Here is an 11,373-nt window from a genome sequence, read left to right as displayed (position 1 = left end):
TGTGTGTGTGTGTGTGTGTGTGTTAGTTCTGGGCTTAAACTCAGGGTCTAGGTACTGTTCTTGAGCTTTTCTGACTACTGCTAGCATTCTCCTGCTTTAGTTACAGCTCTACTTCTAGCTTTTCAGTAGTTAGAGATAGAATCTTATGAACTTTCCTGCCAGGACTAGCACTGAACCACAGTCCTCAGATCACAGCCTCCTGAGTCAATAGGATCATAAGTGTGAGCCACTGGTACCCATTTTTTTTTTACATTTTTTTGGGGGTCCGGTCATGGGGCCTGAACTCTGGGCCTGGGCGCTGTCCCTCAGCTCTTCAGCTCAAGGCTAGCGCTCTACCACTTGAGCCACAGCGCCACTTCCGGCTTTTTTCTTTTTGTTTATGTGGTGCTGAGGAATCGAACCCAGGGCCTCATGCATGCAAGGCAAGCACTCTACCACTGATCCACCTTCCCAGCCCCGGTACCCATTTTTTAAAATGGACATTTCCTAAACACTAGCCAGGATTCCTAGATTGAGAGTAGTATATACTCTTCTATGATAGCTCATGCTTGAAGATACAGGAGTATTAGAATAAAAATGGCTACCTCTGATGTGCTGGAAAGGAGTTTATAGCCAGGCACAGAAGCATGGGCCTTTGTTCCAGCTCCTGCAGATACAAGGAGATCACTTGAGCCCAGATGTTAGAGGCCAGCCTGAGTAACATAGTAAGACCCAGTCTCCTCAAAAATAAAAAAGAGCTGGGCAAAGTTGCTCATGCCTGTAATCCTAGCTACTCAGGAGGCTGAGATCTGAGGATTGCGGTTCAAAACATGCCTGGGCAGGAAAGGCCATGAAACTCTTATCTCCAATAAACCACCAGAAAATCAGAAGTAGTGCTGTAGCTCAAGTGGCAGAGCATTAGCCTTGAGCTGAAGAGCTGAGGGACAGCATTCAGGCCCAGAGTTCAAGCTCCAGGACCGACAAAAATAAATAAATAAGACTGAACAGCAACAACAACAACAAAAGACAACATTCCTGGATCGGTTGAGTTGTAATTTTTTCAACTATTAGAAAAGGAAAGCACCAGGCACCAGTGGCTTGTGTCTATAAATCCCAGCTACTCAAGAGGCTGAGATCTGAGGATCATGGTTCAAAGCCAGCCCAGACAGGAAAGTCCATGACACACTTATCTCCAACTCAGCACCAAAAAAAACTACAAGTAGAGCTGTGGCTCAAGTGGTACATTTCTAGCCATGGGAAACAAAGCCCAGAGACAGTGCCCAGGCCCTGAGTTCAAGCACCAGGATTGGCACAAATAAACAAATAGCAATGAGATTATCTTAATTTGATTTCTATCTTAGTACTGCAGTTTTAGTCCTGCCAGAATCTCTATACCTCAATTGCTCTATTAACAGAATAACAATGCTACTTACTTCATAAGTATGCTGGAATTTTAAACGAGATAGCAGTATTTAACAGGAACATAAATTCTAGAACCTTCTTTCTAAGATTTAATCATCTATTTGCTGCTTCAGAAGAGTCAAACCAGCACCTCTCAAATGTTGCATATCCTTCAGGTAAAATAAGAATAAACTATACACTCTGAAATATGCATATCCCTTTACTATAAGTTTTAGAACTTTATCACCACAGAGATTATTGTAACCCTTAGTCATTCCTATAGTCTTTGATTTGGAAGATATTTTTAACTCATTGTACAATATTATGAAGGTGATGTACAGAGGGGTTACAGTTCCATGATGATTTGGAAAATAATTTCACTGGGAGAAGTATATAGTGAAGCTCTTCCTGTAAGTGAACGCCACATCAACACTGCCTCCTAGTGGTAGGTTTTCTACTTTGAAAATGTCTTGCAATTCAGCCTCCTCTCCAAGCACATTCATTTCCCCTCTCCACCCCAGAAATCTTGTCATTAAAAGGGAAAGTTCATTTAATATCAAAGAATTTATTTAGGCTAAGTAGATACTTCTCACCAGCAAATGTTTTTTTAATGGTATCAGACACCAAGGGAACTTAGAAATCAAAAGTCCAAACTCCTCCTTTTAAGGACAAGACTAGTCAGGCAGGAAGCCAAGTCAGAGAACACTTTGCTAGTCCAAGGCTGCCAAGGGGCTTTTACTTAAACCTTTTCATAGAAGAAAAGATGAAGCAGAAGAGACTGCTTACAAAACTGAAGAGTCATCCTCCAGCCAGGAAAGGAAAAAAGATTCTGGTGTTACTCGAAGTCAACTCACTGAATAAACTGCTGATTGTATTCAGACATTTCTTCATACTGTGGCAAAACACCTTTGGGTGAGACAGCCAAGGCAATGCAGACCAAAGATGCAAATGAGCTAAAATAGTTCAGTTCCCAATGTCTCCAGATGGGGGCAGCAGGTCATCAGCAAGGAATGTCCAATAGCTGTGTTTGTGCTTTGAACTTGAGCTATTTTCATCAAGATAGACTCACGTTACAGGGCAGAAGTATCTGTAGCCCTTTTTTCTCCCCGAAGTCATGTGGATCTTTGAATTGCATCCAGGAAAACTCACCCAGCAAGAAGAGCCTTATATGTCTCCAGCCAGTCCTCTTTCTCCTCAGCTGTTAGCACACTGATGTATTCTTGACAGCTTTTATAAACTGTTTTCCCCAAAAGCCTCCTGTTAGTCAATAACATCCCCTTAATCGGGCTCAAACCTCCCACAGGCCACTTGCAGGGTCAACACCCTAAGTCTTAAGACAATAAAAGAGGAAGGCGTCAATTTGAAGAAAGAAAAACAGAGCAGGCCTCCAAAGTGCTTCAGGAATAACATGCCTGATAGCTGTGAAACAAAGAACTACAGATAACAAGCTCAGTATTTCCACACATCTTTATAATGAACATTTAACATATAAACAGAAAACAACCCCAGGGCTGCCAAATGCAAAGACTTCTCACAGATGGTGATAGGAAGTGTGGAATTGTGGTTGGCAATATGTGGAGTAGGGTGAGAGAAATAAGAGTCTGAAAATGCTTCTTTTTCAAGCAGCTGAAGGCCTTCTACTGGCCTTGAATAGGTGAAAACTGAAGAAGGTTGAAAGTGACAGAGACAGGTGTCATCACTTGTTCTGCTCTCAGCCACAGAAATCACACCAAACAAGTCAAGTAACACAAACCTGTAAAAGAAAAAGAAAGAAAGAGATCCTCCAAACTCTAGCCAGAATTCCTAAACTGATAACTATGATGCCCTACATTCTCATTTAATATCTTAGGAGGAGACTTCAAGCCTGAAGGCATTAAACTTTTGGAGCAGACTTGGCTACCTTTGATATATGAGGAAAAGTTTCACTTAATTTGTAAATGGTCTTTGATTGGCTGAGCTGGTCTGAAAAAAAGAAAGAGCTTGCAGGCCTGGTGTCTCACATTCATAATACCACATACCTGAAAGGTAGACCAGACCAGGCAAAAAGTTCAAGAGACTACATCTCAATAAATAAGCCCAACGTAGGAGATACAGGTTGGAGGATGGCAGTCCAAAGCTGGCACCAAGCAGAAACATGAAACTTTATTCAAAAAAAGAAAAAACAAAAACTGAGAAGGAATGGTAAAAGTATCAGTGGTAGAATGAGGTGGTAGAATGTTTGCCTAGCAAAGGCAAGGCACAAACTTCAATACAAAAAAAACAACAACAATTAAAAAAGAAGAGAGAGGGCTGGGAAGGTGGTTCAGTGGTAGAGTGCTTGCCTTGCATGCCTGAGGCCCTGGGTTCGATTCCTCAGCACCACATAAGCAAAAAGAAAAAAGCCGGAAGTGGTGCTGTGGCTCAAGTGGTAGAGTGCTAGCCTTGAGCTGAAGAGCTGAGGGACAGCACCCAGGCCCAGAGTTCAGGCCCCACGACCGGACCAAAAAAAAAAAAAAAAGAGAGAGAGAGAGAGAGAGAGCAAGTTAGACACACAGAGCCCAGGTCTATAATCATAGCACTGGGCAGACAAATCAGGAGTCTGGGGTACATAAGGAGAGTCTGTTCCAAAATACATGGGTGACGGTAGGGGCATGGTTCAAGTTGTAGAGCACTGCCTAGGGAGGAAAAGTTCCTCACAGTCAGTTCAAACCCTAGAACTAAGAAAGAAGAGGAAAAGGAAGCAAAGGAGAAGAAGAGGGAGGAGGAGGAGGAAGAATAAAGCTATCTTAGCTGATTTGATTCTTACTTTATTTCTACAATTTGTCATTAAATGTAACCACAATTATATGCCATTTATATACCACTTAATCAAAATGACCATTTTAATATGTAGTTTAACCAACATTTACTTTTGAATGTGTGATTTTTTCATGTATATTTTCACATGAAAATGAGTTTTAAAAAATCTTTAGCTTACTTTTAATAACAATATTTCCCCAGCTGGGCACTAGTGGCTCATGCTTGTAATCCTAGCTACTCAGGAGGCTAAGATCTGAGGATCAAGGTTTGTAGCCAGCACAGGCAGGAAAGTCCGTGAGACTCTTATCCAAATAACCAACAAAAAAGCTAGAAGTGGAGCTGTAGCTCAAGTAGTAAAGTACTAGCCTTGAGCAAAAAAGGTCAGGGGCAGTACCCAGGCCCTGAGTTCAAGCGCTGGCACAGTGTGTGTGTGTGTGTGTGTGTGTGTGTGTGTGTGTGTGTGTGTGTGTGTGTGTGTGTGTGTGTGTGTGTGTGTGTGTGTTCTTCAAATGCTATGATATCTTTACAGTCACCACTTACACACAAACTACACATTGCACACTTTACAAACTGTATAAATGTTCTTTTAAACAGGTTCACAAAGACCTCTACATGGCTCATTCTGTGCATATTTGTTTTAATTTATTACATGGCCTTGAAAGGAAAAAGCTGAATATCTTTTAAAATAGGTCAAACTTTTTCTCCAATTCAGCCTCCCTATTCTTCCAATTATTTTTACTTAATGAGATTTTACTGTTCTTTGGAAAGGTTAATGCCTCAAACATCTGAACTAGCTTAGTGAAATTCATCCAGCTCTCCAAATGTTATTGCAACTAGCAGGGACAGTAATGAAGTACCAGCTTTGGTGGCTGGAGACTCAGGAGACTGAAATCTGGAGGATCACAGTTCAAAGACAGCCAGGCCGAAAAGCCCTCAAGACTTCATCTCCAATTAATCAGCAAAAAGAATAGCTGAGGAGATTCTCAATAGGTAGAGCACCAGCCAGTTGAGCTTGAGGCCCTAAATTCAAAAAAATAATGAATACATCAGAACTAGGAGTTTGAGGTACAAGTTTGGGCTTTGCCATGTCCTCACAGTGAGACCTTGAACAAGTCATTTTGCTTCTAAAAACATGTCTAGAAGATGACCAGCCTTTAATACTGTGCAGAGAAATTACAGTTTTCTTTCTAATGTGATGGTGTAAACAACAGCCTTGTCATGATCAACAAATATTTCCTGAGAGCCACTTGATAGTGTGTTTCCAGTAGGCTTAACTGTTAATTATTCCCTGGCTAAACAGACAGCAGACTAAAACAAATAACACAGCTCAGATGGTAGAGAAAATATTCTTCCTGGAGATTCAGCCTGGTACTAAACAATGAGAATGTCACCCTTCCCAGGTATTGGTCCTAGCGAGTTTGGTGTGTGTGTGTGTGTGTGTGTGTGTGTGTGTCTGTGTGTGTGTGTGTCTGTGTGTATGTGTCTGTGTGTGTGTCTGTGTGTGTGTCTGTGTGTATCTGTGTGTCTGTGTGTGTCTGTGTGTCTGTGTATCTGTGTGTGTCTCTGTGTCTGTGTGTCTGTGTGTGTCTCTGTGTCTCTGTGTCTGTGTCTCTGTGTCTGTGTCTGTGTCTCTGTGTCTGTGTCTGTGTCTGTGTCTGTGTTTTGTGTCGGTCATGGAGCTTGAACTCTGGGCTTGGGCACTGTCCCTCAGCTCTTCAACTCAAGGCAAGCATTCTACCAGTTGAGCCACAGCGCCACTTCCGATTTTCTAGTGGTTTATTGGAGATAAGAGTCTCACAGACTTTCCTGCCTGGGCTGGCTTTGAACCGTGATCCTCAGATCTCAGCCTCCTGAGTAGCTAGGATTACAGGCGTGAGCCCCGGTGCCAGGCTGGTCCTAGCGAGTTTGAATCTGTACTTTGTCATCATATGAAGTATTTTGTTTCAGGGCTGGAAGTTCATAGTAGGTTTACATAAGCAATAGAAGTTCTAAAAACTATCAGTGGGTAATTCTTGGCTTAGAATCCTTTGTCTTCCTACGAAGGAAGAAAACGAGCTTCTCACATTTTTCAAAGAAGATGAAAGTCTGGGAACTGGAAACCTCGGAAATGTTCCTTCCATAAAGCTTTCTTCAACAGCTTGATGAGTACCAGATTTATGTCTCCAACTTGGACTGCTCCCAAGAACACAGGCACATGATATCGGTTCGGCCTGTAGACCCAAGCAAGCATTCCCTGCCCAGAGTGCTGCACTCTTCCCATGATAGGTCAGGAAGGGTGCCCCAAATCTGGATGAGGTCCCATGTGAGTTCTGGTTGCCAAAGGTGCCTTCCTCAAAACTCTCTACATCCCTATCTCCAGTGACTGGCACTGGCCAGGCCCTACTGTCCCTCTTGGGAGGAACAAACTAGACCTGACAGCAGGACACCTAATCCTATTTGTCCCCTCTGGGTGCTCAGCAATCTCTCACCCCATTCCCATGTCTCACTTATGAAGTGAGCACTCTGAGATGCCTGAGATTTATAAAGGACCTAGTTCTAGGAGGAAACCCAAGTGACAGGAAGGCTACTCCTGATAGGCAGCTGTTTCTATCACTTGGATTTAGGGTGACTCACATCAGACACAGCAACACTTTCAGGGATCTGAGCCAGGAAGGTCCTCTAGTGGCCCTTGTCCTAAGCAGTGTATGGGGAGCCCTGCCTTCCTTCCTCAGCTATTCTACTCCCCCACTCCTCCTGGCATCATTGCTACCCAGGCTCTACTTCACATGGCAGGCGATCCTCTAGGGGCAGCTGTGACTCATCTGAGGTTTCTGGGGTAACAGACATTCAGGCTCAATATCTTTGGTCTCTTTTGAATGGGGTAGCATTGTGGCCTCCCAGGCTGGGATTAAGTCCTGAGAAATGAGAGATGGACATTCCTTGAGCGGATGGAACTGTCTTCTAGGGTCATTATTGCTTGACAGGAGGCCACACTCACTAATGATGGATTAAAGAATTCAAGACAAGCTGGGAACTTAGATTCCCCTACTTTTACATAAAATCCCTATGGACAAATTAGACAGAAATGTAATATAAAATCAATTGCTTATATGTTCTCAGGGGTTCTTGATAAGGCTGACAATTGGGGTTCTCCTTAATAAAGTACTGATGACATATGAGAAAGAGCCACTGGCATGTCATGCAGCCAACACTAAAGAATGGATTAGGCCAAGCACTGGTGGCTTACACTTATAATCCTAGCTACTCAGGAGGCTGAGATCTGAGGATTGTGGTTCAAAGCCAGCCCAGGCAGGAATGTCTATGAGACTCTTATATCAATTAACTACCAGAAAACTGGAAGTGGCATTGTGGCTCAAGTGGTAGAGCACCAGCCTTGAGCTGAAGAGCTCAGGGACAGCACCCAGGCCCAGAGTTCAAGCCCTACAACCAAAAAAAAAAAAAAAAGAATGGATTAGTAACTGCAGAACAAGGTCTGTGTTGTCCCCACCACCACCAACTCTCCCAAAGTTCGATGGCATCGTGGGGAAACATCAATGCATTTTTCATGCAATGAAGACAGCAAAGCAGAACATTTAACAACAAAGGCCAAGAAGAGGTTGTTTATGTTCCTCACAGGGACAGATGGTGTCTGCTGCTGTGAAGACTCCTCATGTACACTAATTGGACAACAAACTAAGTACTTAAGGACCTCTTCTCAAGCCATTATTCTACATCCTCATTGACCAATCATGACACTCCACAGATGCCCAGGAACTTTCAAATACATTTTAAATCAAACACACTTTAAAAGTGGATTTTAAAATCAACTTTTTATGTAGACAGATAATAAAAATAGTTTTCCAAAACTTCCCATGCCCTTGAAGAATTTCATCATGAATCTGAAAATGAAGTCCTAATCTTCTCTAGTCCATTAGACTTTCCCCTCCTACAGCATCTTCCATCATGGTAGATGGCACTGCCAGCCTTTCCTTTCCTTGTACATCCACATTCAATCCACTCACAAAGCCTGTTAGATCTCCCTTCAAAACACATCCAAATCTGACCACTTTTCACTTGTCCCTGTGATCTCCTTACTAAGACACCATAAATTTTTTTGTTCTATTTTGTTGTTCCATTCCATCTCATCTCATTCCCTTCCCTTTCCTTTGTATTAATGTGGTATGTGAGTGTGAGTGTGTGGGCCTGGGCACTGTCCCTGAGCAGTCTTGTTCTCAGCCTTTACCACTTGAGCCACAGCTCCACTTCTGGGTTTTTGGTGAAATCCCATGGACTTCTCTGCCCAGATTGATTTCAAACTGCAACCCGCATATCTCAGCCTCCTGAATTACTAGAATTTTACAGGCATGAGCCAAATGATGCCTGAGAATTGAACCCAGAGGACTCAGACTTGTTAGGCCTCAACCCTGCTGATTTTTTATTTTGTTTTCTTGAAACAGGATCTCATGATAATTCAAGATCCTCCTTGCCCTGGTCTCCCAAGTAGCTGGGATTACAGGTGTGAGTCACTACAACTAGCTACTCACCCTGCATCTCTCACCTAGAGCATTGTACAATAATTTTTTATGCCTCTCCCTGCATTCTTGAGGGCCTATCATAGATATATTCTAATAAGTATCCTGAGTGATTCTTTGAAAAACTGTCAGATCATGTTGCTTCTCAGTCCAAATCTTCTAGTGGCTTCTTAGAAAGATGAGAGAGCTACACACAACATGCCCCTTTAAGGAAAGGCAGGCTGCTCAATAGGTTATGTGACCACAGCCTCCAGCTGTTAGTTCCTTCAAGGTCAAAGGTGCAGACAGCCTCTTTGTTCAAAATCATGCTCTACCCAGGCCAGCCTGCATGTGATGCCTGAGCAAAGCAAGGATATAAATACCTGGGAGTTTTGCCCAAAGAGTGACAGCTCTGTCAGGTATTTTCTCAGAAGTCACCACAAGGTTGTTGAAGGTATTTGGGGGCCTTGCAAAACAATTCAGCTTTAACCTACACATTCATATCTTCTCTCCCTGCTGTCACCCATGTATTTCAGTCCAAAGGTTCTGTCCATCCTCTCCTCTTTTCTTTCATTTTCACTGTTTCTGCCCCCTTTCAAAATCCTGCACTTTTATGTTCTTCTTAGAATCAGGTTCTCCAAAACTAACTTTTCCTGACCTGCACCCCACCCCCATGGAAAAGAGCAACACACTCCTCCACCCTAGTCCCTATTACTCTACTAGCTTAGTCATCTCCATAGAAACGGTTGCTACTTGCCATACATTTTTACTTCATCCATTCATCTACTGTCTTCCTCCTCAAAGAATTTAGCTTTTTTTCACTTCAGTATTCAGTTCCTGGATATAGTAAGAACTCAATGAATTTGATTCATGAACAAAATGAATGCATCTTTGGGAGCATGCACCCCTCCAAGAAAGAAGAAAAATTTAGCTAAAAAACTGAAGCAATACTTCCTAGTCTTTTCTCAGGCATGTAAAAATTAAATTTTAAGAGCTAAAAAAATTGGCATTAAATTATCTTTTTATTGAATAGTAATCTCAACATTACAGAAAGGATAGAAGAAAGCATGAATAGAAAGAACAGAAAAAAGAACTCTAATATCCTCCCAACTCCTCCCTTGTCTCTTCCTTTCCTTGTCCTACTTTGGAATGAGTTTTTTCCTAAAGTCCTGGTTTCCCTTATTGAAGAAAAAAATATTTAGAAAACAAATCTGGGCACTGGGTATGTTCTTTTCCACTAGAACTCCATTGCTTTTGGGATCTCTCACAAACAAAACAAGAAAAATCAATGTATGTGCACAGAAAGCTATGTCCATTTCTATCCCTCTCATAGATATATAGTTATATCTCACATTCAACTGAGTTTGTCATAATTGATACCTTCAATTCCAATCTAACAACACTTATGAGTTAAATTTTTCTGAGTTGCTTGTTACTTTTGAAATTTGAACCCAGATTTCCACTGATTTCTTCATGTGTGTTTCCTACAGTTATTAGGTACCTTCCCTGTGCCAGACACTGGGCCAAGGGGCCAGTGTATGTTCTTTCATACAAAGATGAAAGAACACTCTTTCTGACTTCACTCAGTCACTAGCAAGAGACAGACAAGTAATTAAGTGTGACTGACACCACAGGGGATGTTGCAGAGGCCAAGAAAAGCCGCTCAGCCCAGCCTCACAGAGGGCCCAAGGGCCCTGAGGAAGCCCAGAGAAATCTTCATCCTTCTCACATCTTTCTGATGTTCATATATCTGCTGAGCCTATTTCTACCTTTGCAGGATGCCATGAAATAGCCTAAGTTTAGAAGAGGGGGCCTGGAAGCCGGGCGCTGGTGGCTCACGCCTGTAATCCTAGCTACTCAGGAGGCTGAGATCTGAGGATCGCGGTTCAAAGCCAACCCGGGCAGGAGAGACCGTGAGACTCCTATCTCCAATAAACCACCAGAAAACCGGAAGTGGCGCTGTAGCTCAAGTGGTAGAGCGCTCGCCTTGAGCTGAAGAGCTGAGGGACAGCGCCGAGGCCCAGAGTTCGAGCCCCACGGCCGACCAAAAAAAAAAAAAAAAGAAGAAGAGGGGGCCTGGGAAAGAGGCAGGTGTGTCTTCAGTAGGATTGAAGACTGGTTAGAATTCCAAGCTCCAGTTGCAACTTCCAACCCTTCCTCCTTGGAGGCTTGCCTGCTTCAACCACCCATCTTGAGCCTGTCCTTGTTCTTTCAACCTTCTACCTTTGGGTCCTTCTACTAGTGTCAGCAAAGCCTGACCACCTTCTTCACCTACTTCAGCTTCCTTAGACATGAAGCCATGTGCTGGTGGCTCACACCTGTAATCCTAGCTACTCAGGAGACTGAGATCTGAGGATCACAGTTAGAAACCTGGGCACCGGTGAGACTCTTATCTCCAATTAGTCACCAAAAGCCAGGAAGTGGAGTTGTAGCTTTGGTGGAAGATTGCCAGCCTTGAACAAAAAGCTAAGAGAGAGGGCCTATGCCCTGAGTTCAAGCCCCTGTACCAGCGTCTCTGTCTCTCTGTCTCTCTTTCCTTTCTCTCCTCCCCTTTAGCCTAGGCCATCATCCAGGAAAACTGAAACCACAACGGGACCCCATGACCCCCTCCCAGTTCACTTCAACACTCCCCCTTTCCCAACTAAGCCTCACTCGAAACTCCTCTTCAACTTCAAAGTCTGGCCCCGTCCTCATTCACATCATCACAAGTGCCCCCACGCCTGGA

The sequence above is a fragment of the Dipodomys merriami genome, unplaced genomic scaffold (genome assembly GCF_024711535.1).
Source record: "Dipodomys merriami isolate MVZ:Mamm:240054 unplaced genomic scaffold, mDipMer1.0.p SCAF_20, whole genome shotgun sequence".
Taxonomy (NCBI): Eukaryota; Metazoa; Chordata; class Mammalia; order Rodentia; family Heteromyidae; genus Dipodomys; species Dipodomys merriami.
The sequence above is the reverse complement of the archived record's forward strand: the minus strand, read 5'-3'. Positions refer to the sequence as shown.